At 36.5% G+C, this 7412-nt stretch overlaps 1 pseudogene; it reads left to right on the top strand.

Moving 5' to 3' along the window:
• LOC105814994 overlaps positions 1-5133 on the top strand; it is a 43677-nt pseudogene extending 38544 nt beyond the window's left edge.
• Positions 5134-7412: the final 2279 nt, after the last annotated feature.

The raw sequence follows: 7412 nt of genomic DNA, 5'->3' as shown, positions 1-7412 counted from the left end.
TAAGACCTGAAACCCTAAAAATTCTAGAAGAAAACTCATGAGAAACTCTTATAGACATTGGCCTAGGCAAAGGATTTATAACTAAGATTCCAAAAACAAATACAACAAAAACAAAAATAAATAAATGGGACTTAATTAAACTAAAAAGTTTCTGCACACCAAAAGAAATAATCAACAGTAAGACCTGAAACCATAAAAATTCTAGAAGGAAACCTAGGAAAAACTCTTCTGGACATTGGCCTAGGCAAAGGATTTATAACTAAGACTCCAAAAACAAATACAACAAAAACAAAAATAAATAAATGGGACTTAATTAAACTAAAAAGTTTCTGCACACCAAAAGAAATAATCAACAGAGTATATAGACAACCTACAGAATGGGAGAAAATATTTTCAACCTATATATCCAACAAAGGATTAACATCCAGAATCTACAAGGAACTCAAATCAGCAAGAAAAAAAAAAAACCTCATTAAAAAGTGGGCAAAATAAATGAACAGATATTTTTCAAAAGAAGATATACAAATGACCAACAAACATGAAAAAAATGCTCAACATCATTAATCATCAGGTAAATGCAAATTAAAACTACATTGAGATGCCACCTTACCCCATCAGAATAGCCATTATTAAAAAGCAAAAAAAAATAGATGTTAACCTGGATGAATTAAAAAGGGAACACTTGTACATTGTGGATGGTAATGTAAATTAGTACAACCTCTATGGAAAACAGTATAGAGATTCTTCAAAGAATTAAATGTAGACCTACCGTTTGATTCATCAATCCCACTACTGCATATCTACCCAAAGAAGAGAAGTCATTATATCAAAAAGAGACATGCGCTCATATGTTTATCGCAGCACAATTCACAATTACAAATATATGGAATCAACCTAAGCATCCATCAACTGATGACTGAATGAAGAAAATGTGGTATATATCTTACCCAACCATAATGGAATGACAGAAAGAATTAATGGAGATGTATGGCAGCAATGGTTGCACAACATTATCAAAGTATTGTACTTCTGATCCATAACTTTAAAAATAGTTAAGATGGTAAATTTTCGAAATGTGTATTTTACCACATTAAAAAAATTGAAAACAAACCAAAAAAAATATTAGCAGAGGTACTATAAAATACTTCTGTATATATACAAATATATCCTTGTATACAAGCTATCAATAGATTGTTAGCCTTGCTTTAAACCTTATGTTTCTATTCTGGCTTATTCTTTGTTATAAATCCTGATGCCTGTATTCAAGTAATCACCTTCTTAAACAATAAAATTCATTATAGACTATATTCTAATACGTTTATCATATTTAAATTCATTTCAGAACTTTCAGTGAATCACGAGAAAAGTTAGTAAAAGAAAATGAAAATGCATTTTAGATAATTAAATAAGGCATTCCATTTTCCTCCTTGCACCACCCCACAGCCCCATTCCCACCCCAGAATCTTTTTCTATTAAGCTTCAACTCTGTTTCCTTTACTTAGTAGGGAATTAGAGATGGCTAAGCAGGTGGTGATATCCATATTCTGGGCGTGACCTGTGTCATTCTTTTAGTTTAACAAAAAAAAATATGAATTTTGATTTCTTGGGTAATAAGCTTAAAAGACATTATTCCTTCAGAAATGAATTCAGAGGAAGATTAAGTCAAACCTAGAAAATTACTGTTTCAGCCTAGTACTTAGGGGATTAAAAACAAGCAAACAAAAAACCTGATACTTACTTATATGAGCAGCTTCCTGCTGTGAACATGTCTCATTTCCCATTCCTATATTCTCTTTCCTATAATCTCACTATATATAGGGAGCCATGGTAACTATGGTTCTTGCTGCCCAGCATAGTCTCTTTTTACCCTTTTATGATACCAAAATGTAGCTTTGGAAATGGTGGATAACTATTTACTGTAGTTTGAATGTGGCAGACAGACATAGGGCAGTCACATAATAGAAGCCTGGCGAATGAGTCAGTCACCACAGTTGCTAGTCCAGGGATTGGTACATAATAAAGATTAGAACAGAAAGGATTCCACAGAATAGGAAACTAAAATTGACTATTAAAATATCAAAAGTGAAACGTGATGAGAACTGTCTGATTTGTTCGATATTCAAAATGTTCAAATGTTTTTGAAATGTGCCTTTGTAACCTAACACTAAACAATGAAATGGCTGTCATGGTCTGGATATTGGTTGAAAACAGAAGATAAAAGGATAGAAGTGACTGTATTGCTTGTGGGGAAAAAAAAGCAAGCATTAGAATGAAAGACATCCAAGGGAGTAGATAGCATCTTAACAAATTTGGTAAGTGTTTTGTATGTGCTATCAGGGTTTTTTCATAAATGTTTCAGGGAAAGAAGTTAAGGATAGACAGCAAATGCTAAGTGGCCACATATCCCAGAAAGACAGAAAATAGAGCTCCCAACAGTAGAGCATCCAACAAGTTTAAAGCAGGATGGTTTATACTCTACTGATGACGAAGTACTACTGCAAAGACTGTTCATATCTTCATCCATAATAGATGAAATGATGAACACACAATTAGAAATAAGCATCATAGGGTTAAGAGAGCATTTAAAAATAATTTTACACATATATATGTATGTGTATACATATATACACCAATACCAAAATTATCATTAAATGCAGCTTTTTGGCAATTGAGCCTGTTGCTATAACTATTAATATTATCCCAGAAAAGTTTTAAGGGTAATATAATACATTACCGTTAATGATCATTAGATCGTGATTTTAGAAAAGGATATTAATATAAAAGTTGGACTGTGAGGGTTAACTCTAGCAAGACTGCAATTAGCCTGATACGTTTTAATGAAATAATAATTTACCAGGCACTGACTCCTAATCGAAGCATAAATTATACTTATTGTAAGTGTCACTTCATAATCATGGGTCTGAGGAGTTTGGGACAATTTATATCAGCTTGTCAGTATTGTGTATGGTAACAGTGAGATTGATGATTTACAACTGATCTCAGTGAGACCTCTTGAGGACTCTGTCATTGGGTCTGATTGCATAGCAAGAATATGCCAATGGGGCCAGCAAGGTATGAGCAACCCTGGTTGAGGCTCCATTTGGGCTCTCTTATTCTGAGGTTTTCTGTATACATGTCAGTGGTACCTGATCTAAGAAAGAAAGTTTATCTAGTATGGCCTCTACAAATGGAAGTCAGCTGGAGTTTGCACATGTAGATTGGAGTTTGACCTTTCTAGATTTATTGCAGTGAGGCAGCCATTGGTTATAATGTATACTCTTACTTTAGTGCCATCCCTGTATTATATACTTTTCCTGTATTAAACTATAAATTTGTAAGTATTGTCATGCTGGGTCTTGCAAGTCTTCTTTAGCTATTGAATACTATCTAGTTAGTATAGTTGGTGTCAAAAGTGGGATTTATTAAAAGATCACTGACTCACTATTAAACAAAAGTATCACTAAATCACTATTTAGAAATAAAAAGGAGATTCCATAAAGGGGTTACAATGAACTACTGATGCTGTGTAGTTGCCTAATAAAGGTTTGGAATGAGTTACTGATAATAAAACTTTCCACTGGAATCTGGAAATAGTAGGACCTGCACATCAGAAGCTATCAAAATGGACTAAGAGGAACCTCAAACTGATAGCAGATTGCCTAACAAATTTGTGGCATAGTTACTGCCTTCAGCACTAACCAAATCTTTCAGTGGAGCTTTATCCTCAGGCAAGAGGAGCTACAACCAAAGGAACTTGGGCAACTATAACATTTGATAAGTTGATTACACCTATAAGACCAATTACAACTAAAATGGTAAAGTGGGAGCAAGGTGATCATAGAAGGATAAAAATTCACGAAAGGAGTAATATACTGAAGGAATCAAGCAACTTTGTAGATTACAAACAGTTCTCTGATGAATCCTTATTAAAATGATTCCTGCGAATTTTAGATGAAAGGGCTTTTTCTCCGTCTTTGAACACTTCTGAGTGGGGGAGAATATTTGGGCTCATGTGGACACCCAAGTGGCGCTCCTTTGTGGTGATGCTTCACAGAGATGTCCCTAGTTTACTAGAATGGGTTAAGGGATGAGTCCATCAAATATATCCAAAAAAGGCAAATTATCTAGCCCTTACCTTGTTATCTAGATGAACACCTCCTGTTGAAACCATAGATTTGCTATGGGTGCAAGATGTATTGGAATGCCTGTATGACTACAAAAACAAGTTCCCTAATGAGACTCCCCTCACCTAGGTAATAACTGATATTGTATTAAAAAAAGACCCACGGGCACAAGTACCCTATGTGACTTTGTTGTGGGAGCTTCAGGAGTATATAAAGAGGTAGTCTCGGAACTGAGAGCCTCCCTTTATGTGATCCGTTTAGAGGTGCAGCTCCAGAATGCTATCCAGGTAGGCATGCTCGCTGAGAAGGGTGCAAACCACACTCGCCTGCAACAGCTCCTTTTAGGGGCTGAGCTGAATAGGGACCTGTGCTTCAGGCTTAAGGATCTTCTCAGGATGTATGCAAATGAGCAGGAGTGCCTTCCCAATTTCCTGGAGTTAATCAGGATGATAAGGGAGGAAGAGGATTGGGATGACACCTTTATTAAATGGAAGCGGCCCAAAAGATCTGAGTCAATGGTGGACAGGGCAGCCAGCCGTGTGACACTTCAGGGCTCCGCACCCACAGTGATTGGCAGTGCTGACTGCAACATGATAGAGAGAGATGACAGCCTGGATGACTCAGATGAGGATGTGATCCTGGTGGAGTCTCAGGACCCTCCACTTTCATCCTTGGGTGCCCCTTCCTTCAGAGACAGGGCCAGATCTCCGGATCAAGTGCTGTTCATCGATTCCCCCAAGAATTCCATGGCTCAGGCTCCTTCTACCAGTGTGGTTCTGGGCAAAAGAATGATGGTCCTGGGGATGTTCGTAGAGCCAGGAAGTGAAAACACACAATCCGCTGTTCATATTGTGGTGAGGAGGGCCACTCAAAAGAAACCTGTGACAATGAGAATAACAGGGCCCAGGTTTTTGAGAATCTGATCATCACCCTACAGGAGCTGACACATACAGAGGAGGAAGGGTCAGGAGAGGCCCTTGGCGAATATTTTCATTCATATAAAACTTGAAGATAATAAAAATGTTAGGACTTTACAAAAGGAAGAAAATCAAAATAAAAATGGGGGGAAATATTCAGGCGGTGTATAAGTCTGAGAATAGCTAATTAAAATGGCATGAAAAAAGAGGAAATTGATTCAGGGTTCAGCAAAACCTTGACAGAATTTTATAGAAGCTGAAGGGGACCCACAACTTCCTGTCTATGAACTTTCTAGAATATAAAAATCCCAAAGTGGATATGATTGATGTATCTGCACTCAGAAGAACTTCAGTGAGAATGGGTCAACTGAACCTCTAGTATTAAATGTAAAAATACCTAGTTTAGTATTATTATGGTTATGGAGGAAGAAGATTGACATGAAAGACAGAGTTGCTTGACCCAATACCTGTTAGGATCCTTTTACAAAGGTCTTTTACAAAGTTTGGGTGAAATGCCTGTGGACAAAGAAAAATGTTTTTAGGTCTATTATTGTGTAAGGGGCAAAAAATGACATTTGACTAAAAGTTGAAATTATGATTTAAAAAAGTATACTGTTGTGGTATCTTTTTTACACCAATAAATAATCAGATATAATGATGGCATGGTACAGATATAATGGTATGGGTATAATTTGGTAATGAAAAAATAACTTGGAGATTTTCTTTCTACTCACATATGCAACATGAATGACTTTAGAGTTAACTAAGCCAACACAAATTGTAAATTTGAAGCAATACAGGATACCTGGAAGGCAACAAATTACTGGACTAATTCATAAAGTGTGAGATTCAAGTATATTAGTGCCTAAAAACTTGCTGTACAAATAACCCAGCAACACCAGTGAAACACGGCGATGGATCATGAAGAAGTGACACTGGACTAGGAGGATTGAAAAACAATATGCTCAATACCTCAGCAGTCCTTGGTATGTTACAGACTATTCAACTGACACAATTTAAAAGTAACTAGCATTCTGTAGTTGATCTGACTGATGACTTTTTCTTAATATGTCACCAGGCAGAACAACAACATTTGCAATCATGCTTTAGATTTGCTTGCTGCTGCTGCTCAATGGGCCCCTTCTTTGGACCAGTTGACCAAAGATGTCAGGCAACTGGCCTTATTCACAGAAGGCAGTTCCAGAACCAAGGGCCATGGCCGAGCATGGAAAGCCATCACTGCTCTGTATTCAGCAAATAATAATTCCGCATGGAAGGAATTACTAATGGAGAAAGTTACAGGTTCTGTTGCCAGCAGTGATAAAAGAACTGCACATACACATATACACATTTACTCACTAATAAAACTGTTTAGGTATATATAGTACTAACTTATGGCATATTGCCAGTGGAATTGCATCTTAGTCTGGCAAATGATCCATAGTTAACTGTACAATAAAAGGGATTCCCATTTACGATATTGTTACCTGGAAATCCCTACAGAAAATTTGAGGGCAAATTGAATAGGGCAGGTTGATGCTCACCAAAGAAACCCTACACCCAAATCTGAAGGTGATTGACTCAAGAAGTTCTATCTCTTGACATGGCAACCCAGTTCCATGAAATGAGTGTACATGAGGGAAATTGAGCCATGAAGAGATGAGCCAAACAAACATATCACTGACCCCTGCTAATGCACAAACTGTTCATAAAAATTGCCCTGTATGCTAATAGGAAAGACAGCATTTGCAGTTCACCCTGGGAATTATTGCTGAGAGAGGTCCATCCCACATCTGGCAAGTAGATTGCATTGGCTTTTTACCCACTTCTCTGGGGAATATAAATGGATATTGACAGGACTTAATGATATATTCTGAATTTGGCTTTTATAACCAGTGACTGAGGTCAATGCTGCTAATACTATCAAAAAAGTAGGACAAAAATATTGTAAATAGTTTACCCTTCCTAGTTATATTTCATCAGATCAAGGTATTCATTTCATTGCCCACATTATGCACTAATTTGTGAAAATGTCATGTTTAATGGACTTATCATATTATTCAGTGCCCATCAAAGTAATGGTTAATAGAAAATTGGAATGGACAAATAAAATCCCTTCTTAAAAATATGGGGATTGGCAAAGGATTGAAGAGCTGGTCTACAAATTTATAGCATTCTGTTTACAACTTAAATTGTAAACTAAAGATAAATCTTTGTTAGATAAATTATGCTTTTGTGGTGACATTAGGAAAGAAGGGCTGGAGGATGATACAGCAACTGACATACAAATATTTACTACTTCACCACAGTTTTCTTTTTCAAGGCTGAACCCAATAGTCCTTGGACTGAAGCTAATACTAAGGATCCCAAG

The sequence above is a fragment of the Propithecus coquereli genome, unplaced genomic scaffold (genome assembly GCF_000956105.1).
Source record: "Propithecus coquereli isolate 6110/MARCELLA unplaced genomic scaffold, Pcoq_1.0 Scaffold312, whole genome shotgun sequence".
NCBI classification, from domain to species: Eukaryota; Metazoa; Chordata; class Mammalia; order Primates; family Indriidae; genus Propithecus; species Propithecus coquereli.
Note: the sequence above shows the minus strand (reverse complement) of the source record. Positions and strands in the feature narration are given on the sequence as shown.